Source organism: Pleurodeles waltl, chromosome 8 (genome assembly GCF_031143425.1).
Source record: "Pleurodeles waltl isolate 20211129_DDA chromosome 8, aPleWal1.hap1.20221129, whole genome shotgun sequence".
Classification (NCBI taxonomy): domain Eukaryota; kingdom Metazoa; phylum Chordata; class Amphibia; order Caudata; family Salamandridae; genus Pleurodeles; species Pleurodeles waltl.
Window position 1 is genome coordinate 848,947,003 of NC_090447.1, and position 25,160 is coordinate 848,972,162.

Here is a 25,160-nt window from a genome sequence, read left to right on the forward strand (position 1 = left end):
AAATGATGATATTTCCACATTAACGGTGGGCTGATGCCCTAAAAGTCAATGAGCTGGAAAAGAAAAGAGAATAGTCCTGAACACCTTAGGCCTTACAGAAGGTGGAGCGATCATCACTGTCTTTGTCAGTCATTCTGTCAACATTTGTTCCAGAACCAATAGGATCCGAAGTCTCAGTTCCAATTACTGATAATTCCCTTAGGAGGAAGAGGTCAGCAATCATTGACTTAGGCAAGGAAGACCACAGTCACAACACAACTATTTGTCAGGGTCATCCTTACTCCAGTGGAGTTGAGCTCTGCCAGCACCAGGAGTAGTGGTAAGAAATACCAAATGATATGTTGATGTTTTCCATTGGAAGGAACAAGTATACTTTTAGATTACAGACTCAGGCCCTCATTACAACCCTGGCGGTCGGTGATAAAGTGGCGGTAATACCACCAAAAGGCCGGCGGTAATTACTGCCAAATTATGACCACGGCGGAAAGAGCTCAGATAGACAGCCACTTTACCACACTGACCGCCAGGGTGGAAACTACAGGTACCACGGCGGAAGCCACCTACAGAGAGGTGGAAGTCAGTGTTTCGCCCACCATATTAAGACCCTGCAATCCGCCACCTTTTCCGGGGCGGTACCAATGACATCAAAAGCCTGGCAGAAACACTGCACAGAAAGGAAACGACTCACCTTTGGAGACATAGGCAACGACCACGCCGCCTTGGAGCCCGACTGCAGATCTTCCCAGTGATCTTCTACGTCCTGCTCCACCACAAACACCACTGACTGCGAAGATGACCACGGTGAGCATAGCCACCTAGCACACAGGGGAGGGAGGGGGAGGAAAAACAGAGTGGCACACACACACACGCACAACCCCCACCCCCAACACCATAAACACAATCAGATGCACAAGAAAACATTTTTTCCCCGTAGCCCTCAGGAATAATGCAAGGACAACACCAATAGATGAAAGTGAGTGTAATAATATAAATACTTCAAAAATATGTGCATCCAATCTAAATTTATATACATATGTACAAATCAAGGGGCACAGCCCATTCCTCAATGTGCGTGGGCCACAGGGCCACATCACAAAGTCCAGGGCCCCACTTGTCTCCTGCAACAACAGGGAGACAACACTGCAGAGGCATCAGTTTGAAAATGGGCAGGCACCTTAGGGGGACGGGGAACAGGGGGCACCTCAGCCAGCAGGTGGAACAAGACCAGTGGTTCTGGAGGGGGCAACATGCCCATTGCTCTTTGTCCTGGGGAGTGCAAGGCCACAGCCTCTCAAGTGGGTGACTTACCCACTGGCTCTGGAGGGGGCAACATGCCCATTGCTCTGTCCTGGGGAGTGCAAGGCCACAGTCTCTCAAGTGGGTGACTTCCCCACTGGCTTTGGAGGGGGCAACATACCCATTGCTCTGTGCTGGGGAGTGCAAGGCCACAGTCTCCCAAGTGGGTGACTTACCCACTGGCTCTGGAGGGGGCAACATGCCCATTGCTCTGTCGCGGGGAGTGCAAAGCCACAGTCTCTCAAGTGGGTGACTTGCCCACTGGTTCTGGAGGGGGCATCGTGCCCTGTGATCTTTATCCTGGTGAGGATGGGGTGAGTGGGTGTCATACCCACTGGTTCTGGAGGGGGCACTGTGTCCTGTGATCTTCATCCTGGTGAGGATGGGGTGAGGGGGTACCATATCCACTGGTTCTGGAGGGGGCATTGTGCCCTGTGCTTCTGATCCTGGGGAGTGCAAGGTCACAGTCTCTCAGCTGGGTGTCATACCCACACGATTAGCAGGGGGCAGGCCGCACAACAGCCCATGGATGCAGGTCTAATGAATGTCCGCAGTTGGTGACGGCTGCTCAGTGGTGGCAGTGGTGGTGCTGGTGATGCTAGTGGCGGTAGTTGGGGGAAGCTCCAGCCCATCCCCTGCAGCCTCAGACGGCTGCCCACTACTGGTGGTGGTGCTGCTGGTGATGCTGGTGGTGGTTGTGGGGGGAAGCTCCAGCCCATCCCCTGCAGCCTCAGATGGCTGCTCAGTGGTGGCAGTGGTGCTGCTGGTGACGGTGGTGGCGGTAGTCGGGGGAAGCTCCAGCCCATCCCCTGCAGCCTCAGACGGCTGCCCACTACTGGTGGTGGTGCTGCTGGTGATGCTGGTGGTGGTTGTGGGGGGAAGCTCCAGCCCATCCCCTGCAGCCTCAGATGGCTGCTCAGTGGTGGCAGTGGTGCTGCTGGTGACGGTGGTGGCGGTAGTCGGGGGAAGCTCCAGCCCATCCCCTGCAGCCTCGGACGGCTGCCCACTGCTGGCGGTGGTGCTGCTGGTGATGCTGGTGGTGGTTGTGGGGGGAAGCTCCAGCCCATCTCCTGCAGCCTTGGACGGCTGCACAACCATGGCCACTTCTCCTTGCCTGCTGGTGCAGGCCCCTTGCCCTTCCTGGCAACAGCTGGGGATGGCTCCTTGGTCTTCAGGGCAGCAGCTGGTGCAGGCCCCTTGCCCTTCCTGGCAGCAGCTGGGGATGGCTCCTTGCTCTTCAGGGCAGCAGCTGGTGCAGGCCCCTTGCCCTTTCTGGCAGCAGCTGGGGATGGCTCATTGCCCTTCCTGGCAGACGCTGAGGATGTCTCCTTGCCCTTCCTGGCAGCACATGGGGCAGGCACCCTTTCCATGAGGCTGGCTGGTGGCCTGGATCATTTACCACCACGAGTTGCTCTGGACACTACTGGGCCAGTGGACTGGGTGGCTGAGGTGCTTGCCTGGGTTTTACACACCCTGGCCAGACATGAAGGACGGGGGTGGGTCTAGGTAAGAGGTAAATGGTGGAGAGGAAAAACTTCTTAGGGACATTGGGGAAGAGGGAGGTTTGGGAGTGGAGGAAGAGAGAGTGGTTGTGAGAGGTGTCTGCTGTGTTTGTTTGCAGGTGCATGAGCTGGATGCTGTTGTGAGGTGGATGGGTGTTGGGTGTCTGAGTGCTTGCTGTCAAGATGGGGCCACTCACCTGAAAAGCAGGATGACTGCAGGGGCGATGGTATGCCCCCCGCCCTCCTGGAACACCTCTTGGCACTTCCTGGTGGACACAGAAACCCCGGCAGGTATCCCAAAAGGAAAGGGGGAGTGGAAGAGAAAGAGACAAAACACTGCCACGTCTTGCCGGTCCAGCCTGGCACCCTCTATTTTCGGGGGGCAGGTCGTTGTTGACAGAGTGATAGTAGAGTTAGTGCACTCAACTTCCTTGAAACTGAATCTCTCTTTCTGATATGGGCACGGGAGCGGTAGAAGAACACCTGGATGCTCCAGCACTTTTCTTGGATAATAATAACTGTTGGCACAATTACTAACACTGCACTACCAAACACCCAAACTGAGTACCATAACAATAAGTACTGCGACACCAGGGCTTGCTTCACAGAGATTCACTGTTTCACACTATAGTTAGCACTGCGATTGCATTTATCATGCACAAGAAGGACAAATAAGGGCATTAATTATATCACATTTGACGTTCCTGCATGCATAGGGTTAAACTAAAAAGAACAAAAACAATCCAAGAAATACAAATGTCCACTTTGGGTTTAAACAGTTAGGGTGGCACAATTTGGTTTGGTTTCACTGTATGTGTGAAAAACCCTTCAAAAGCAAATTCCTCAAACTTAAAACACAGACATGAATGACACAATTTAAATCCAAGAGTTAGGGTATTAGAGAAAGAAAAGTCACATAAATGCTCTTTTAAAATTGCACTGTCACTTTTTGTAGTACTTGAGCTCAAGCAGATTTCCTGAAGCACATTTAGGCAAGTAACTACAATAATAATGTAGAATGTTCAGAAATGCATTTGTCTCTTCAAGGTAAGCACTCTGCCAAAATACGAGGTCTGAAATACACCAGCTGTTCTTGGAAAGCGCGGCGCTCAAAGAACAAACTCCCTGGAGAATACTAGTCACTTAGCTGCAGTCTTTTCTGGAGTGCTGGAGGAATGCCTGGTGTCAGCTGGTACAGGAACGAAGAAAAGAATTGCCTCAAAAGTCCTGAATACGAGGATGACAGCAGGTGCTGGACTGCCAAATCAGATGCTGAGATCAGCAAGCAAAACAAAGCCAAGCAGGAGGCATGCTTCACTCTGCTATTTATAGCCAATCAGGAAAGCAGTTGAGTTTCCACTTGTGGATGAGTCACCACACCCAATTAGAAGCACATGTCTACACCCCACCCAATTAGAAGTACTTGTCTACACCTGCTCACATTGGCAAACAAACATTGAAAAAACAAGCATTGATAAAACCACTTATGTAACACAGCACATTATGTTTACTTAGAAACATGAAGGTTTAACCAAGAACAGAGATATGACTTAACCCTAATCCTTGGGGATGCTGACAGATAACGCAGGAGGCACCTTGGGGATTCCTGACAGTCCTCCCCACAAAGGACCCTCTCAAAGGGCGGGGCTTGGAAGGGTGCAGGAGATATAGGGGGTCATTCTGACCTCGGCGGTAAAAGGCCCTTACCGCCGGTCAGAAGTCCGCCATTCTACCGCCGCGGCCGCGGTAAACCGCCACGGTCATTCTGACCACCAACTGTGAAACCGCCAACAATCCGACATCCAAGGAAGGCCGCCTCATCAGCGGGCCGCGGAAAACTGGAGATGACCAAACCTCCACCGTCACACCAACACAAACACGCCCATGCCATTCTGACCCACGAATCCACGCGGCGGTCTTTCAACCGCGGTATTCCATTGGCGGTACACACCGCCGCGCTCAAAATACACACACAGCTCCAAAACACAGCCACATTGGACAATTTGAAATACGCACACCTGAGACACATACAAACAACACTCCCACACATCCAATCAACTATAAAACACACACCCACATCACCCACAAACCCCCACTAGTTGGAAATCGGAGCGAAGGCGATAGAGACAGAGATAGAGAGAGCGAGCACAGCAATAGAAAACCCCAACACACACAGGAACCCCACTTCATCACCCACACCACATCTACGCACACATCACCACATATCACCACGCACATCACCACAAACACCACCCCACACCTCATCCACACCACCCCATGGCACCCCAAAGACACCCAAGGTTTTCTGACCAAGAACTCCGGGTCATGGTGGAGGAAATCATGAGGGTTGAGCCCCAGCTCTTCGGCACACAGGTGCAGCACACCACCATAGCAAGGAAGGCTGAGCTATGGCAAAGGATCGTAGACAGGGTCAACGCTGTGGGACAGCATCCCAGAAATCGGGAAGATATCAGAAAGCGATGGAACGACCTACGGGGGAAGGTGCGCTCGATGATCTCCAGGCACAACATCGCTGTGCAGAAGACTGGCGGCGGACCCCCACCCACTCCACCCCAATTCACAGCATGGGAGCAAGAGGTGGTAAACATCCTGCATCCTGATGGCCTCGCTGGAGTAGGCGGAGGAATGGACTCTGGTAAGTCGAATCTCAACTACTTCACCCCCCCCAACCACCAGCATGCCAACCCCCCCCCCACCCCCAATCCCAACCCCCCAGCACACAACCTCCCTGCCAATGTCTCACCAGCACAACCCACCCTAAACAACACCAACCCCTGAATGCCAACACAAATCATAGACAGCCACCACCAAAGCATGACCATTGCACATACCCATACACCCCCCCCCCACCACCCTCACAACACCTCCCACAAGGGAATGCCAGCACTGGGGGACAAGGGCACTCAAAATGCACGCCATGGCACACACAGAAACAATAACCATACTCCTTTACCCCTGCAGGGCCCGAACGCCAACACACCGCCACGGAGGGTCCAGATTTGTCCATCCCACCCTCAGAACAGGCCCCCAGCGAGGACAGCAGCTCTGTCGACCTAGAACCTGATGACCAGCCCGGACCATCGGGGACCTCTGGACAGTCGGTTCCCCACACACAGACACAGGCCACAGCAGACCCAAACCCCTCTGGGAACACCAGCACAGCTCCCACCCAGCGGGCCCATGCCTCTGTCTCGCGGACGCGTCAATCAGCGGTGTGTCCGCCACTACAGGGCACCCAGACTGACCCAACACCCCAACAACAACAGGGACCTGGGGGCAGTGGTAGTGGGCACACCGTCCAGGGGACAGAGGCCCGGGGAAACAGGGCAACTGGGAGGGCTGCTGTGCGACAGGGGGGGGAGGACAGGCCCAGGGAACCGACTCTCCAAGAGGCCCTCACCACCATCATGGGAGCATACCATCACTCCCAGGAGACGATGGCGACGGTACTGGCCAGGTTCACCAAGATCCAGGCACAGCAGGAGGAACGGTACATGGGGTTCAGCAATGAACTCAGGAACATCGCTACCGCTATGGGGACCATAGTCCAGGCCCTCAACTGGATAGAAACCACATTGCGGGACCATGTGGCACCGCAAAGGGCCCCTGTCACTAGCCAGGAGCAGCCTACCACCTCTGCCGGCGCTAGTGGTCAGGATGCCCCCACAGAACGACGGGCCACCAGAACCCCACCTCCTGCTGAAGAACAACCACCCCGCAAGAGGAACCTGAGATCTCAAAGGAAGACAGAGTAGGATGCCAAGACCCCCGCCAGCCTAATATCCCCCCGGATGTCATTCCACTGTCCCACAGTGTCACCCTGTCCAACCTTGAACTGCCCCTGCTCCATCCTTCCACAGGCATATGGACAATGCACCTGTGCGACCGAGAACTGGACTCTGCCATGGACATAACTCCACCCTCACCCATCACCGTTTTAATATCATGTACCAATATCTAGCACTACAAATAAATCACTCATTGCACTGAAATCATTCAGGAGTCAGCCTGTATTATTTACAAATGTATAACACATTACTGATCAATAATGTTCTGTTATTTTTGTGATGACAACATACCAGTGTCAATAAGCATTAGTCCATGGGCTAACCAAGCAGAAGTCACGCAGTGGGTCATACAGCACTGAAAAGGGAAGGGAAAATCAAACATCAGTTTAAAGGAACTGGGGGGAAATACACAAAGTAAAGATGCAGGGGGCTTTCAGTAAATGTTAAATGGCGTGGGTGATTCTTACCTGTGTGCTACTGAAAATACTGTTGGATAACTCTGTCCCTGTTGTCTGGGTCGTCCTCTTCGTCTTCCTCCTCTTCACTCTCCGCAGGCTCCACAGCTCCTTCAACAACACCATCTGGACCATCCTCCTGCAGGAAAGGCACCTGACGTCGCAATGCTAGATTGTGAAGCATACAGCAGGCCACGATGATCTGGCACACCTTCTTTGGTGAGTACATCAGGGATCCCCCTGTCATATGCAGGCACCTAAACCTGGCCTTCAGGAGGCCAAAGGTTCTTTCTATGATCCTCCTAGTTCGCCCATGGGCCTCATTGTACCGTTCCTCTGCCCTGTTCCGGGGATTCCTCACTGGGGTCAATAGCCAAGGCAGGTTGGGGTAACCAGAGTCACCAATTAGCCACACACGGTGTCTCTGTAGCTGTTCCATCACATAAGGGATGCTGCTATTCCGCATCACATACGCGTCATGCACTGACCCAGGGAACTTGGCATTCACATGGGAGATGTACTGGTCAGCCAAACAGACCACCTGGACGTTCATCGAATGGTAACTTTTCCTGTTTCTGTACACCTGCTCATCGTCTTTTGGGGGTACTAAAGCCACATGGGTCCCATCAATGGCACCAATTATGTTGGGGATATGTCCAAGGGCATAAAAATCACCCTTCACAGTGGCCAAATCAACCTCCTCAGGGAATACAATGTAGCTCCGCATGTGTTTCGTCAGGGCAGATAACACTCTAGACAAGATTTTTGAAAACATAGGCTGAGACATTCCAGATGACATGGCCACTGTTGTCTGGAATGAGCCACTTGCCAAAAAATGGAGGACTGACAGAACCTGCACTAGAGGGGGAATTCCTGTGGGTTGGCGGATGGGGGACATCAGGGCTGGCTCCAGCTTGGCACACAGTTCATGTATAGTGGCTCGGTCAAGTCGGTATCGTAGTATGATATGGCGTTCTTCCATTGTCGACAGGTCCACCAGCGGTCGGTACACGCGAGGATTCATCCGTCTCCTCGCAAGTCCCAGCGGACGGTGCCTAGGAAGGACAACATGGAGCACAGAGTCAAGCAAATCACAGGTACGTTCACCACAGCATGCATAGCACACGATTATCTATGTATTGAAAGGCGTGTATGTGTGGCAATGCAAGGCCTAGGCCTGTGTGACGCAGTACAAATTATGCCATGTGGGCCCTTGAAATGGCGGCTGCCTGACCTGTGAAGTGGGACAATGGGATGTGAGGTCAATGCGCTGGCGTGGCACACCGTGGAGGTAGGCGGTCGAAGACCGCTATACGAAGCCGCATTGGCTAACATTGAAGCCTATGGGTTTCAGGAGCCAATGACGAGGTGCGTCGGCGGTCGCGGTACGCACCGCCGCGGTATGCACCGCCGCGGGCGTGACCGCCATTTTCTATCTGCTTAATCACTCGAGACCTGATCATCCACAGGAGAGGACCTATACTGCAAGTGCTGCTGTGACCTCGGTCTGGAAGTGACAATGGCTGCTGCGACTGGGGAAAGGGCCCCTGCCTTCACGTCTGAGGAGTTGGAGAAACTTGTGGATGGGGTCCTCCCCCAGTATGCGTTACTCTACGGTCCTCCAGACCAACAGGTAAGTACCCTTGGTGCACATTGAATGGGCTAAGCCTGTGTGGAGTGGGGTGGATGTAAGTTGGTGGGGTGGGGGGCGAATGAGGAGTGCAACGCACGACAGATGAGAGCATGTGCCATATGGCAAGGTTGGGGAGGGGGGGCCAATCGCATCTAACATGCAGAAAATTGATGAATTTTTCCTTCCCACCCTGTACATGTCAAATAGGTCAGCGCCCATCAGAAAGTGGACATTTGGCGTGCCATCGCCAAGGAAGTCCGGGCCCTGGGGGTCCACACAAGACGGGGCACCCACTGCCGCAAGAGGTGGGAGGACATCCGCCGCGGGACCAGGAAGACCGCCGAGTCACTGCTGGGGATGGCCTCCCAACCTAGGAGGGGTGCCAGTCGTACCCTGACCCCCCTGATGTCCCGGATCCTGGCGGTGGCCTACCCTGATTTGGATGGGTGCTTGAGGACATCACAGCAGACACAAGGGGGTGAGTATCAGCACATTCTGCTATCTCTCTGCGCAGTGGAGGCGTCTGGGTGGGGGAGGAGGGTTGTGGGTGACATTAGGCCAGGGCGCTTTCTGTAGTGTAGTCCTCTCCTTTAGGCATGGCCCTGTGCTCCCGGCCCCCACCTCTGTAGGGTGACAAGTACAGCTATCGATGGTCCAGCATCACACATGTGCGCGTTTGTTGTCTCTAGACCTGTTGTCCTAGTCAGAAGTACTGAGTAGTGTACCCCGAATGCGCGGCTTAGTGCATGAGGCTCCTGTGTCTGTCCTCTCCGCCAACGGTGTTGACATTGCATGCACTCAACCTGGTTTTCGTTTTTCTCCCCCCACCCTTCTTCTTCATCTTCTTGTGCATGTGTGCATTAGCATCATCAGGCGGAGGAGAATTGGCATCGGAGCACGAGGGAGCTGCAAGTCACAATGCCCCGGTGGGACCAGGAACAGACACCGAGGGCACCAGTGATCCGGAGGGCGAGGGGAGCACCACTACGGGGACCGGTGGTGACACCAGCGACAGCGACACGTCCTCGGATGGGAGCTCCCTAGCGGTGGCGGCAACATCCGGGCCCCCGCCTCTACAGGTACAGCCGCCACCCAGCGCACCAGCCCCGCCCTCCCAGCAGCCCCTCAGCCTACGCTCCGTGCCCGCTCGCCCAGGAAGGCGGGCATCTCCTTCGCCCCAGGCACCTCAGCCCCTGCCCCTGTTACCCCTGCTGCCCTCAGTGAGGAGGTCATTGACCTCCTTCAGACCATCATTGTTGGGCAGACTACCCTTTTGAATGCCATCCAGGGGGTAGAAAGGGAGGTGCATCGGAGCAATGCCTACCTGGAGGGCATTCATTCGGGTCAGGCTGCCCATCAACGATCGTTCAATGCTCTGGCCTCAGCACTGACGGCAGCAATTGTCCCTGTTTCCAGCCTCCCTCTTCTGACTGCCTCCACCCTGTCTCTGTCTCCTGTTCCTCAGCCTATCCCATCCACACCATCAGACCAGCCTGCACACACCTCAACACCCAAGGGCAGCTCATCCAGACACAAGCACCACAGAACCCACAAGCATTCACGCAAGCAACACCCAGATGCAGACATTCCAACAGTCACTACCACCTCTGTGTCCCCCTCCTCCTCGTCTCCCTCCTCCCTCCCTGTGACGTCTACACTCACACCTGCATGCACACCACCATCAGCCAGTGCTTCCATCACCAGCACACCCTCCAGTCCAGTCCGCACACGTGCAGTCACCACCCCCACTACCATTTACACGTCCCCTGTGTCCTCTCCCACTGTGTCTGTCACCCCCTCTTCCAAGACACACAAACGCAGGCAGACACCCACCCAACAGCCATCCACCTCACGACAGCCTCCAGCACAAGCACCTGCACCCAAAGACAGCACACCTGACTCTCCTACAACCACATCCTCTTCCTCCACTCCCATCACAACTTCTCCTACCTTTTACCTTGGTCCTAAGAAAGTTTTCCTCGCTAATCTTGACCTCTTTCCCTCCACTGACCCACCCCCTCCATCTGCAAAGAGTCCCAAGAGCACCTCAGCCACCACCAGCCCAGCTTCGAGTGTCACTGTGGTGCATGGGTTCTGGAGTCCACCCTTTGCCAGCAGTGACACTTCCATCAGCAGCAAGGGGACAGCCAACCCCCCACCAGGCAAGAGGACCAGGAAGCTAAAGGGCTGCCGTGAGAGGACTGACACGGCTGCCCCCAAGGAGCAAAGTTCGCCCACTTCAACAGCCACAACATCTAGGGGAGGCAAGGGCCCGAGAGCCCCATCTAAGGAGCGAAAGGGCAGCAGGGCGGAGAAGTCAGCCAGCAGGAGCGCGGAGCAGGGGGGTCCCACAAGCCCCATCCCGGGTGTTAGGAAGAACACCAAAGGGCCCAGGACTCCGTCACCGAAGGGTCCAGCAACAGCACGGTCGGAGGGCGACTGAGCAGGGAGTCCAGGCAAGGTCTGGCTCCCTTGACCTACTGGACGAGCACCGCTGAAGAGGGCCCCGCCGTGCAGAAGAGCACCGCTGAACAGGGCCCCGCCGTGCAGAAGAGCACCGCTGAACAGGGCCCCGCCGTGCAGAAGAGCACCGCTGAACAGGGCCCGCCGTGCAGAAGAGCACCGCTGAAGAGGGCCCCGCCGTGCAGAAGAGCACCGCTGAACAGGGCCCCGCCGTGCAGAAGAGCACCGCTGAAGAGGGCCCCGCCGTGCAGAAGAGCACCGCTGAACAGGGCCCCGCCGTGCAGAAGAGCACCGCTGAAGAGGGCCCCGCCGTGCAGAAGAGCACCGCTGAAGAGGGCCCCGCCGTGCAGAAGAGCACCGCTGAACAGGGCCCCGCCGTGCAGAAGAGCACCGCTGAAGAGGGCCCCGCCGTGCAGAAGAGCACCGCTGAACAGGGCCCCGCCGTGCAGAAGAGCACCGCTGAACAGGGCCCCGCCGTGCAGAAGAGCACTGCTGAAGAGGGCCCCGCCGTGCAGAAGAGCACCGCTGAAGAGGGCCCCGCCGTGCTGAAGAGCACCGCTGAACAGGGCCCCGCCGTGCAGAAGAGCACCGCTGAACAGGGCCCGCCGTGCAGAAGAGCACCGCTGAAGAGGGCCCCGCCGTGCAGAGGAGCTCCGCTCCGCTGGGCCCTTCCTGTCAAGCACCGCTCCGCTGGGCCCTTCCTGTCAAGCACCGCTCCGCTGGGCCCCGCCGTCTCAAGCACCGCTCCGCTGGGCCCCGCCGTCTCAAGCACCGCTCCGCTGGGCCCTTCCTGACAAGCACCGCTCTGCTGGGCCCTTCCTGTCAAGCACCCCTCCGCTGGGCCCTTCCTGTCAAGCACCGCTCCGCTGGGCCCCGCCGTCTCAAGCACCGCTCCGCTGGGCCCCGCCGTCTCATGCACCGCTCCGCTGGGCCCCGCCGTCTCAAGCACCGCTCCGCTGGGCCCTTCCTGTCAAGCACCGCTCCGCTGGGCCCTTCCTGTCAAGCACCGCTCCGCTGGGCCCCGCCGTCTCAAGCACTGCTCCGCTGGGCCCCGCCGTCTCATGCACCGCTCCGCTGGGCCCCACCGTCTCAAGCACCACTCCGCTGGGCCCTTCCTGTCAAGCACCGCTCCGCTGGGCCCTTCCTGTCAAGCACCGCTCCGCTGGGCCCCGCCGTCTCAAGCACCGCTCCGCTGGGCCCTTCCTGTCATGCACCGCTCCGCTGGGCCCCGCCGTCTCAAGCACCGCTCCGCTGGGCCCTTCCTGTCAAGCACCGCTCCGCTGGGCCCTGCCGTCTCAAGCACCCCTCCGCTGGGCCCCGCCATCTCATGCACCGCTCCGCTGGGCCCCGCCGTCTCAAGCACCGCTCCGCTGGGCCCTTCCTGTCATGCACCGCTCCGCTGGGCCCCGCCGTCTCAAGCACCGCTCCGCTGGGCCCTTCCTGTCAAGCACCGCTCCGCTGGGCCCCGCCGTCTCAAGCACCCCTCTGCTGGGCCCCGCCGTCTCATGCACCGCTCCGCTGGGCCCCGCCGTCTCAAGCACCGCTCCGCTGGGCCCTTCCTGTCAAGCACCGCTCCGCTGGGCCCTTCCTGTCAAGCACCGCTCCGCTGGGCCCTGCCGTCTCAAGCACCACTCCGCTGGGCCCCGCCGTCTCAAGCACCGCTCCGCTGGGCCCTTCCTGTCAAGCACCGCTCCGCTGGGCCCCGCCATCTCAAGCACCGCTCCGCTGGGCCCTTCCTGTCAAGCACCGCTCCGCTGGGCCCCGCCGTCTCAAGCACCGCTCCACTGGGCCCCGCCGTCTCATGCACCGCTCCGCTGGGCCCCGCCGTCTCAAGCACCGCTCCGCTGGGCCCTTCCTGTCAAGCACCGCTCCGCTGGGCCCCGCCGTCTCAAGCACCGCTCCGCAGGGCCCCGCCGTCTCATGCACCGCTCCGCTGGGCCCCGCCGTCTCAAGCACCGCTCCGCTGGGCCCTTCCTGTCAAGCTCCGCTGGGCCCCGCCGTCTCATGCACCGCTCCGCTGGGCCCCGCCGTCTCAAGCACCGCTCCGCTGGGCCCTTCCTGTCAAGCACCACTCCGCTGGGCCCTTCCTGTCAAGCACCGCTCCGCTGGGCCCCGCCGTCTCAAGCACTGCTCCGCTGGGCCCCGCCGTCTCATGCACCGCTCCGGTGGGCCCCACCGTCTCAAGCACCACTCCGCTGGGCCCTTCCTGTCAAGCACCGCTCCGCTGGGCCCCGCCGTCTCAAGCACTGCTCCGCTGGGCCCCGCCGTCTCAAGCACCGCTCCGCTGGGCCCTTCCTGTCAAGCACAGCTCCGCTGGGCCCCGCCGTCTCAAGCACCGCTCCGCTGGGCCTCGCCGTCTCAAGCACCGCTCCGCTGGGCCCTTCCTGTCAAGCACCGCTCCGCTGGGCCCCGCCGTCTCAAGCACCGCTCCGCTGGGCCCCGCCGTCTCATGCACCGCTCCGCTGGGCCCCGCCGTCTCAAGCACCGCTCCGCTGGGCCCTTCCTGTGAAGCACCGCTCCGCTGGGCCCTTCCTGTCAAGCACCGCTCCGCTGGGCCCCGCCGTCTCAAGCACCGCTCCGCTGGGCCCTTCCTGTCAAGCACCGCTCCGCTGGGCCCCGCCATCTCAAGCACCGCTCCGCTGGGCCCTTCCTGTCAAGCACCGCTCCGCTGGGCCCCGCCGTCTCAAGCACCGCTCCGCTGGGCCCCGCCGTCTCATGCACCGCTCCGCTGGGCCCCGCCGTCTCAAGCACCGCTCCGCTGGGCCCTTCCTGTCAAGCACCGCTCCGCTGGGCCCTTCCTATCAAGCACCGCTCCGCTGGGCCCTGCCGTTTTAAGCACCGCTCCGCTGGGCCCCGCCGTCTCAAGCACCGCTCCGCTGGGCCCTTCCTGTCAAGCACCGCTCCGCTGGGCCCTGCCATCTCAAGCACCGCTCTGCTGGGCCCCGCCGTCTCAAGCACCGCTCCGCTGGGCCCTTCCTGTCAAGCACCGCTCCGCTGGGCCCCGCCGTCTCAAGCACCGCTCCGCTGGGCCCCGCCGTCTCATGCACCGCTCCGCTGGGCCCCGCCGTCTCAAGCACCGCTCCGCTGGGCCCTTCCTGTCAAGCACTGCTCCGCTGGGCCCCGCCGTCTCAAGCACCGCTCCGCTGGGCCCCGCCGTCTCATGCACCGCTCCGCTGGGCCCCGCCGTCTCAAGCACCGCTCCGCTGGGCCCTTCCTGTCAAGCACCGCTCCGCTGGGCCCCGCCGTCTCATGCACCACTGGCACAATGACAGTGCCAGATCTGTCTCGAGCTACTGTTCACGGTTCACTGTGCCCACCATGCCTCCTCCTTGACCGGTGGAGACTGTTATCCACCTGATGGACTGTGGCTTTGCACTCCCCAGGATGGCAGAGTGGGCAAGCCACCCACTGTAGAGACTTGAGAGACTGTGGCTTTGCACTCCCCAGGATGGCAGAGTGGGCAAGCCACCCACTGTAGAGACTTGAGAGACTGTGGCTTTGCACTCCCCAGGATGGCACAGTGGGCAAGCCACCCACTGTAGAGACTTGAGAGACTGAGGCTTTGCACTCCCCAGGATGGCAGAGTGGGCAAGCCACCCACTGTAGAGACTTGAGAGACTGTGGCTTTGCACTCCCCAGGATGGCACAGTGGGCATGGTGGCCCCTTCGTGGATCTGGCGTCGTGGACTCATGTGGCTGTGGTGCCCCCCCCCTTCCCTTCCCCCTGAGGTGCCTGTAGTTTTTTCATCAGATGCCCCTGCAGTGTTCTCTCCAAAGGACTCAGGTCTCCTGTGTGGGCTTTGCCCTTGTGTTGATACACTTTGGCCCACGGACACTTGGAATTTCGTTAGTTGTGCAGGACTTATTGCCTCGGTTTATCGTATGCACTGAATATTGAATTGATTTTTTTGAATTGTTATTGCTATTTGACCGTGACTTATCAGTGGTTTTTATTTCCCATAAATCTCGAATCACAATTTAATTATGTCCTTGCTTTTTTCACGGGGTTTGGGTGTTGTCACTGTGACTTGTTGCTCTGCATTGGTGTGTACATGGTTTGGGGGGGTGGGTGTATCGCGTATGTGTGTGCCTGTAACCTTTCGTCCTCCCCCCTCCCCTGTGTCGTAGGTGCAGTACTCACCGTTGTCGTCTGCGCCGGCGTTCGTACTCGTGGTAGATGAGCAGGTAGATGAGAGCAGGTAGGATGTTTAATTCGGGTTCCATGCTGTCCTCCTGTCCTCCTTCCTCGTGGAGTGCGTAGAGGTGCGCGTTTTCCCGTTCGTAGTCTGTTTCCGCCATGTTTTTATTGGCGGTGCTCCCGCCCCGGAAAAGGTGGCGGATTGGCCGGTCATAATAGTGTGGGCGGTACATTGTCTGCCGCCTGTCTGTTGGCGGTGACCGCCGCGCTGTTTGTTTGTACCGCCGTGGCGGTCGGAGTGTTAATGTGGCGGGCTGTGTTGGCGGTTCCCGCCAGGGTCAGAATTCCATTTTTTGGACCGCCGGCCTGTTGGCTTTATCACCGACCGCCAGGGTTAGAATCACCCCCATAATGTTTTAGTAAGACGTGGAGCATGAACTGTGGACGAGGGTTCCCAGGAATTGTCCTCAGGCCCATAGCCTTTCCAAGCCAATAAATAGTGTAGAACTCCACAGACTCGCCTGGAGTCAAGAATTTTGACCACTTGGTGGTGGGGCATTGCGGGTATCAGGGGAATAGGGACGGAGTAACGACGCATGAAACACGGGGTGTACCTTGAAATCATCTGGCAATGTCAGTTCTACTACCACAGGATTGATGATTTTGGCAATATGAAACAGGCCTAGAAATTGGGGGTTTAATTTTCTGGATCCTGCAAGTTGGAGATTTTTTGATGAGAGCCACACCTGATTTCCTATCTGATAAGAGGGAGCAGGTCTCCTTCTTTTTTCTGCTTGTTTTTTTACTTGAGCTTGGTAGAGTTTTAAATGGTGTTGTGCTTGTTTTGAATCTCCTGTAACTCTTTATGGGGTTTCTGTACTGATGGGACTCTTGTGAATGTTTGGGACCCAGTTATGGGTAGCATTCTTGGGTGCAGACCATACAAACAGTAAAATGGGGATACTCCTGTAGCCATGTGGACACTGTTGTTATATACATATTCAACATAAGGTAAAGCCTTATCCCACTCAGTAGACCATGTGACAATGTAACATCTCAGGATTTGCTCCAGCGATTGGTTGGCACTTTCTGTCCGCCCATCCATTTGTGGATGATATGCAGAGGACAAGCGGACATCCATACCGACAGAGGAACAAAAGCTACGCCACAACCGTGATATAAATTGGGGGCCACGATCGGAAACAATTGTGGTGGGCAACCCATGAAAACGTACAATGTGTTGGACAAACAAATCAGAGAGCTTGGAAGCCGTAGTGAGGCATTTTTATGGAACAAAATTAGTCATTTTAGTTAGGTAATCTACTACCACCCATATGACAGTGTGTCCATTGGAAGCTGGGAGATCAGAAATAAAATCCATACTTATGGTATGGCATGGGGCCACCGGAATTGGCATGGGAAGTAACAATCCTGTGGCTGGAGTATGTAGGGTCTTAGCATGAACACAGGTGGAACAAGTCTAGATGTAGCTTCTGACATCCTGCACAAGTGTGGGCCACCAAAACCATCTTTGACAGAGATCTAACATCTTTTTCTCACCCGGGTGACCTGCGAGGACAGAATCATGTCCCCAATGTAACACATGTATCCTGTAATCCTTTGGTAGGGACATACTACTGATCAGCATGGTATCGGAAACCCTCTTTTTCAGACACATCAGTTGAACAGGGAACCTTGTGTTGGGCTACCCGTATTTTCTCAAGCAACTCTTGGGAAGTGCGCACAGCCACGATTTTTTCTGGGGGTATAATGCTTCTGACCTGTTCTAGTGCAACATCAGAGGAGAAACCCATCCTAGACAACGTGTCTGCCTTTTGTTCTGTAGTACCAGGCCTATAGGTGATTTTAAGTCAAACTTATTGAAGGATAGAAGCCAGCGTAATTGACGAGGTGTCAGGGCCTTGGTCGCTTGAAAAAACTGTAAATTACGGTGATCTGTGTAAATAGTTACAGTGTGTCTAGCTCCTAGTAGGTGGTGAGGCCATTCCTGGAAGGCAAGCTTGATGACCAGAATTTCCTGCTCTGCCACCATGTAATTTTGCTCTGCGGGTAGCAATTCCTTTGAGAAGTAAGCTACTGGATGGAAATGCCCAGCCTGATTTAGTTGGGACAAGACACCACCCACTGCCATTTGGGAAGCGTCTGCCTCCATGAAAATTGTCTTAGCTGGGTCGGGGTTGATGGAGAGTGGGTGCTTCAGTGAGTGTGATTTTAAGATGTTGGAAGGCTTTATCAGCTTCTGCATCCCAGAGGAACTTAACCCCCTTTCGTAGGAGATGAGTTATGGGAGATACCACAGTAGAAAAGCAGGGTATAAATCTCTGATAAAAATTTGCGAAGCCCAAAAACTGGTGCACTTCCTTGATGGATCTTGGGGCTACTCAATTCAGGATGGTTTCTACCTTGGACCTATCCATGGAAATTCCATTGGGATCACATATCCCAAGAATTCTACAGTTGTAGTGTGAAAAACACATTTTTCCAGCTTGGCGAAGAGATGATGCTCACGAAGCCGTTGTAAAACCGTTCTTACATGCCCTATATTTTCCTCAGTGGAAGACGAATAGATCAAATGTCGTTTATGTATACCACTACACAGATATCCAGAAACTCCTGCAGCACTTCATTGATGAAAAATTGAAACGCTACAGGAGTGTTACACAACCAGAAGTGCATCACTATGTACTTGACGAGTCCGAACTTAGTTTGGAACGCCATCTTCCACTCATCCCCCTTCATCACTCGGATCAAGTGGTAGGCACCCCGGAGGTGTCAGCTGGTACAGGAACAAAGCAAAGAATTGCCTCAAAAGTCCTTCATACAAGGATGACAGCAGGGGCTGGAATGCCCAATCAGATGCTGAGATCAGGAAGCAAAACAAAGCCAAGCACGGAGGCATGCTTCACTCTGCTATTTATAGCCAATCAGGAAAGCAGTTGTTTCCACATGTGGATGAGTCACCACACCCAATTAGAAGCACATGCCTACACTACACCCAATTAGAAGCACATGTCTACACCTGCTTACATTAGCAATCAAACATGGGTAAAACAAGCATTGATAAAACCAATTGTGTAACACAGCACATTGGCCCTCATTACAACCTAGGCGGTCTTACCGCCAGTGCTGGTGGCATTTCTGTTTCCCTATTTTGACTTTTCCGCAGGGCCAGCGGACAGTAACAGTGTTACTGTCCGCTGGTCCAGCGGAAAAGTCACATCAACATTGCTGCCGGCTCGTAATAGAGCCCGCAGCAATGCTGATGTGCAGCGGGTGTAGTAGCACCCGTCACGCATTTCACTGCCCGAAATTCGGGAAGTTAAATGCGTGATGGGGCTATGCCTGGGGGCCCCTGCACTGCCCATGCCAAGTGCATGGGAAGTGCAGGGCCCCGAGGGGCACCCCAAGTCCCCCTTATCGCCAGCCTTTCCATGATGGTGTTTACCGCTGTGGCCAGGCTGGCGGTCGGGGACTCATAATCCCCAGGGCAGCGATGCTTGTCTGGCGGTATAGTGGAGGGTCCGGCGGTATGGCCGTGGCTATTGCGCCACGGTCATAATAGCTGGCGGAACACCGCCAGCCTGTTGGCGGTGTTACCGCCAGCTTACCGTTGCCCGCCAGGGTCGTAATGAGGCCCATTATGTTTACTTAGAAACATGAAGGTTTAACCAAGAACAGAGATATGATTTAACCCTAATCCCTGGGGATGCTGACAGATAACACAGGAGGCACCTTGGGGATTCCTGACACTTGCGTTTGTGTACCTTGGGAGGGGGGGCAAAGACACAGTGGGAGAGGACACAGGGGATGTGTGCATGGCTGCTGGGGTGATGTCTGCCAGTGAGGTGTGTGTTCTGATAGGTGTGCTGGTGATGGCGGTAAAGGCTGAGGATGTAGTGCATGCAGGTGTAAGTGGAGACGCAACTGGGTGGGAGGTGGAGGAGGAGGAGGAGGAGGGGGACACAGTGGAGGCAGTGGATGTTGGTATGTCTACATCTGGATGGCGTTTGTATGTGTGCCTGTGGGTTGAACCACTCTTGTGTGTTGTCTTGTGTGCATGCTGGTCTGCCTGTGTGCTTAGGATAGGTTGGGGTTGAGAGGAATAGGATTGGGTAGAGGAAGTTGGAAAGGGGAGGGTGGAAACCGGGACAATGGCTGCCATCAGAGAGGAGGCCAGAGCCTGGATTGATCTCTGTTGGCCCACCAAGGCAGTGTGAATGCTCTCTGGAAATGCATTGGTTTATAGCATTTGGGCGGCCATCCCCTGGAATGTCATTCACAATGGTTGACTGCCCAACAGAGATGGATCTCAGGAGGTCAATAGCCTTCTCACTCAGGGCAGCAGGGCTAACTGGGGTAGGGCCTGAGGTGCCTTGGGCAAAGGAGATGCCCACCCTCCTGGGTGAGCGGGCATGGGCAACTCAATGAGGGGCCGCTGGGAGGGCGGTGCTGGTACGGGGGTGGCGGCTGTACCTGTAGCCGAGGTGGTCACAGAGGTGGCTGCCACCACCAGGGAGCTTCCATCGGAGGAGGTATCTGTGTCTGAACTGTCCCCTTCAGTCTCCGCCGTGGTGCTCCCCTCACCCTCCTTCCCACTTGTGCCCTCAGCGTCGGTCGACTTTGCCTCCTGGGTCCTGTGGAATGCAGCTCCCTCCGTCGCCAGTGCTCTGCTCCTCCGCCGGATGATGCTAATGGACAAAACACAAAGTGGGGGAGAGACAAAGGAAACACTTTGTCAGTGGCTGCACCAACACCACCGTTGGCGTACACAGCAACCTCACACACAGGGAACAGCCTTACGCACTATGCAGTGCACTACCAGTAACAATGCTAGTCACCAGGGCATGGGGAGGGACACATACCGGCAACCCGCAGCATACCTGAGACCCACACAGCCCTGCCCATTAGTGGATGCCTACTACCTTATTAGGAGGAATATCACTTCTGAACCCTGCCCAACATGGGACCTACTCTGCAATGTCAGGCCTGGCCTACAGGCACCCACATTCACATATCCACAACCCGGATACCACTTTACCATGAGTAAGTTGTAATGATGGGCTCTGTACTCACCCCCTTGTGGCTGCTGTGATGCCCTCAAGCGCCCATCCAGCTCCAGATAGGCCACCGCCATTATGCAGGCCATCAGGGGAGTCAGGGTTCGATGGGCACCCCTTCCACATTGGGAGGCCATCCCCGGCTGGGCCTCTGCTGTCTTCCATGCCCAGCTTCTCAGGTCCTCCCACTGTTTGCGACAGTGGGTGCTCCGCCTGCTATAGACCCCCAGTGTCCGCACGTCCTTGGCGATGGCACGCCATATACCCTTCTTTTGATGGACGCAGACCTGCAGAAAAAATACAGACAGGGAAAGGTATTACTCAGACCGTCCTGCCTGTTACACTCATGGCCCCCATACCCCTTCCCATCCCCATTTGCACAAACATGGCCTAGCACACAGGCTGCACGTCGCCCAAGGGACATCCAACACCCCCCCCACAAAAGGTCTTCACACACACCACTCCATGCATTCATGCCCCATGCATTGTGCTTACAGTGTACTCACCTGTTGGCCTGGAGGCCCATACAGCAGTCGGTACTGAGGTAGGATCCCTTCCACCAGTCAATCCTACTCCGCTAAGGTGAAGGCAGGGGCCCTTTCCCCAGTCACACGAGTCTAGGTAGGTTCCAGACACAGGTCACAGCAGCACATGCAGTGTAGGTACTCTCCTGTTGAATGTTAGATAGCAAGTGAGAGAACAGATAGAATATGGCGGTCATGTCCGCGGCGGTGCATACTGTCACTGCCAGTATACATCACCATTGGCCACTGTACCTCATAGGGGCCAATAATTTCCAATGAGGCGTTGCACAGCGGTTCACGACCACCTCCCACAACGGCTCACAACGTCAGCGGAATTACCTCACTTCCACCTGTCCATCCACACAGGACAGGCGAACGCCACTTCAGGGCAGAGAGGGAAGGGCCTGGATTACAACTGCGCCACAGTTCACAATTTTACAATCTGGACAAATGCAACAAATACTTTTCACAATTACATCATGCATTGTACTGTTGTGGCTCCAATGGGCAGTTTATAATCGCCTCCTCACTGTTTTGCCCCCTAGATTGCAACTGCTGCAGATGAATAGGAGATGGAGACGTACCCCCATGTACAAACCCCTGGTAGACTTGGCAACAGTGGAGGACAGGCACATTATCCTCACCTACAGACTTGACAGGGCCACAATCACGGAGCTGTGTGCCCAACTGGAGCCTGACTTGACATCTGCTATCCGTCACCCACTGGGATCCCCCCTCTTGTGCAAGTCCTATCTGTGCTCCATTACCTGGCAACTGGTTCTTTCCAAGTGACAGTGGGCTTGGCAGCAGGAATGTCACAGCCAATGTTCTCAATAGTGCTGACCAGAGTGTTGTCTGCCCTGATTAAACACATGTGCAGCTACATTGTTTTCACCCAAGTGGATGATTTGGCCACAGTGAAGGCTGACTGCTATGCAATGGGACACATCCCCAACATAATTGGGGCGATTCATGGAACACATACTGCATTTGTCCCCTCCCTGGCAAAATGGACAGGTCTACAGAAATCAAAAAACTTTTCATTCAATGAATATGCAGATAGTGTGCCTGGCGGACCAGTACATCTCCCACGTCAATGTGAAATATCCTGGGTCTCTGCATGATGCCTTAATCCTGAGGAATCGCAGCATCCCAAATGTGATGGCCCACCTACAGAGGCACTGTGTGTGGTTAATAGGTGAGCCCTGGTTCCCACCCAGTGGATGTTGGTGTATGGCTATGATGTGGGCCATAAGCGATAGTGTGTGGCTAAATGTTGTCCCTTGATATTTGCAGGTGACTCTGGTTACCCCAACCTATCATGGCTCCTGACCCCTGTGAGGAATCCCAGGACAAGGGCAGAGGAACGTTACAATGAGTCACATGGGCGAACCAGAAGAATCATTGAAAGGACCTTTGGCATCCTGAAGGCCAGGTTTCAGTGCCTCCATCTAACAGATACTCACCCAAGAAGGTCTGCTAGATAATCGTCGCATGCTGCATGTTACATAACCTTGCCTTGAGACGCCGTGTGCCTTTTCTGCAGGAGGAGGAGGGGGCTGGAGATGGCCGTGTGCCAGCAGTGGACCCTGTGGACAGTGAAGATGAGGGGGCAGAGGATGAGGACAACAGAACTGCAGTGATTTGGTATTATTTCCAATGACACACAGGTATGACAGTGGTACTTCACATTTCATTGTCATTTTATTGTTTGTGATTGTCACTGGAAGGCTGTGATTTCCCACTTCTATGCCCACTCACTGTACCATTTGGTAACTCTTTTTGCAGATATTGCTCCTGGTGTGTTCACTGCAGCCAATTACAGGTATATTCTATATGCACATTACTGTACAGTTGAATTGCTATGTTTTTGCCTTGTTAAACGAATACATACTTAAATCATTTGACATATTCCATACTTGTATTTTTTCAAAGTGTGTTTATTGCAGTGCTAAGAAGAAAAGGGGAAAGTGCAATTGGCTGGCATGATGATGGAGGAAAGTCCAGGGTATAGTTCCAGTCTATTTTTATCACAGGTGCATTGTCCAAGGGGGCATAGGAAGGGGAGCAATGGCAGTTCAAGTTGGACAGGGTGACAGAGTGGGACACAAGGGTGACAAACAGGAGAGTCTTATTTCTTGGTGGGGTCTTGTAAGTAGTCTCTGGCGTCTGCCTGGATCACAGGGAACGCTTGCAGGGTGGTTCTCCTTCTGCAGCAGAGGAGGACCTGTTTGTCCTGTGACGGGCCCCCTGCCCACTAGCGGCAGCGGAGATGGAAGGTTGTTTAATTGTATGGCTAGTGGCAGGGGCCCGCTGTTGTGAGGCTGCCTCCCTCATAATGTTGGCCATGTCTGCCAGCACCCCTGCAATGGTGACCAGGGTGGTGTTAAGGGCCTGCAAGTCCTCCCTGATCCCCTGGTACTGTCCCTCCGGCAGCCGCCTGTTCTCCTGCACGTTGGCCAGGAACTGGCCCAGCGTATCCTGGGAATGTTGGTATGCTCCCAGGATCTCAGTGAGTGCCACCTGGAGAGTCGGTTCCCTGGGCCTGTCCTCCCCCTCGCGCACAGCAGTCCTCCTAGCTTGCCTGTTGTCCTGTGCCTCAGTCCCCTGCACTGTGTGCCCTCTGCCACTGACCCCAGGTCCCTGTTTGTCTTGGGTATGGGGGGTGCCCTGGGGTCCCTGTAGTGGTGGACTCACTGCTGATTGATGTGTCCTGAGGACAGAGGTGTGGGTATCCTGGCTGGGTGCTGTGGTGGTGTTTCCAGATGGGGGAGGCTCTGTGGTGGTGCGTGACTGTGCCTGGGTAACCAACTGTCCAGAGGTCCCTGATGGGCCACGTTGGTCATCCAGATCCAGGGGAGCTGAGTCACTGTCATCACTGTGGGCCTCTTCTGTGGGGGGACCGGCTAGTGCTGGCACCTCTTCTCCGGTAACACTGGCTGTGATACCTATGGGGATGTAAATGCATTATTATTGTTTCTGTGTGTGACATTTTGTGCATGGGTGGGTTGCCCTCTTAGGTTAAATTTGCCCTAGCAGCTTTCACTTGTGTAAATTGGTATGTGGTGGGTTAGCTGATTCTCTCCAGTTTGCATGCTTTAGTGATAGGTGTCCATGCAGGTCTGTAAGTGGTGTCCATGCATTGGTGGTGCATGCAGGGCTTGGCATTGGGATGGGTGAGATGTGATGGTGGGGTATGTGGGTAGTGGTGGAGTGATGGGAGTGAGGATGAGGGTGTGTGATGGCATGCAGGTAGGGGGGTGATAATAGTAAAGAGTTGACTTACCACACTCCAGTCCTCATGCTACTCCTGTCAGGCCCTCAGGATGCATGATTGCCAAGACTTGCTCCTCCCATGTTGTTAGTTGTAGGGGAGGAGGTGGGGGTCCAGCATCAGTCCTCTGTACAGCTAGTTGGTGTCTTGCTGCAATGGACTGCACCTTCCCCCGTAGGTCGTTCCACCTCTTCCTGATGTCATCTCTTGTTCTGAGGTAATGTCGCACGACGTTGACCCTGTCCACGATCCTCCGCCATAGCTCCATCTTCTTAGCAATGGGTATCTGCTGCGCCTGTGCTCCAAGTAGCTGTGGCTCTAGCCGGATGGGAACATCACTTCTCTGGTTGGTTAATGTGAGCTCTTGAGCCCATACTTTGTTAGTCTGCACAAACTAAGGGGGTCATTCTGACCCTGGCGGTCATGGACCGCCAGGGCCAGCGACCGCGGGAGCACCGCCAACAGGCTGGCGGTGCTCCCATGGGCATTCTGACCGCGGCGGTACAGCCGCGGTCAGAAACGGGAAACCGGCGGTGTCCCGCCGGTTTCCCGCTGCCCAAGGGAATCCTCCATGGCAGCGCTGCAAGCAGCGCCGCCATGGGGATTCCGACCCCCTTACCGCCAGCCTGGCTCTGGCGGTTTTGACCACCAGAACCTGGCTGGCGGTAACGGGTGTCGTGGGGCCCCTGAGGGCCCCTGCAGTGCCCATGCCAATGGCATGGGCACTGCAGGGGCCCCCTAACAGGGGCCCACCAAGATTTTCAGTGTCTGCCAAGCAGACACTGAAAATCGCGACGGGTGCAACTGCACCCGTCGCACCCCTTCCACTCCGCCGTCTCCATTCGGAGCCGGCATCCTCATGGAAGGGGGTTTCCAGCTGGGCTGGTGGGCGGCCTTCTGGCGGTCGCCCGCCAGCCCAGCGGGAAACTCAGAATGGCCGCCGCGATCATATGACCGCGGTACGGTCATTCGCCGGCTCCCGCCGGCC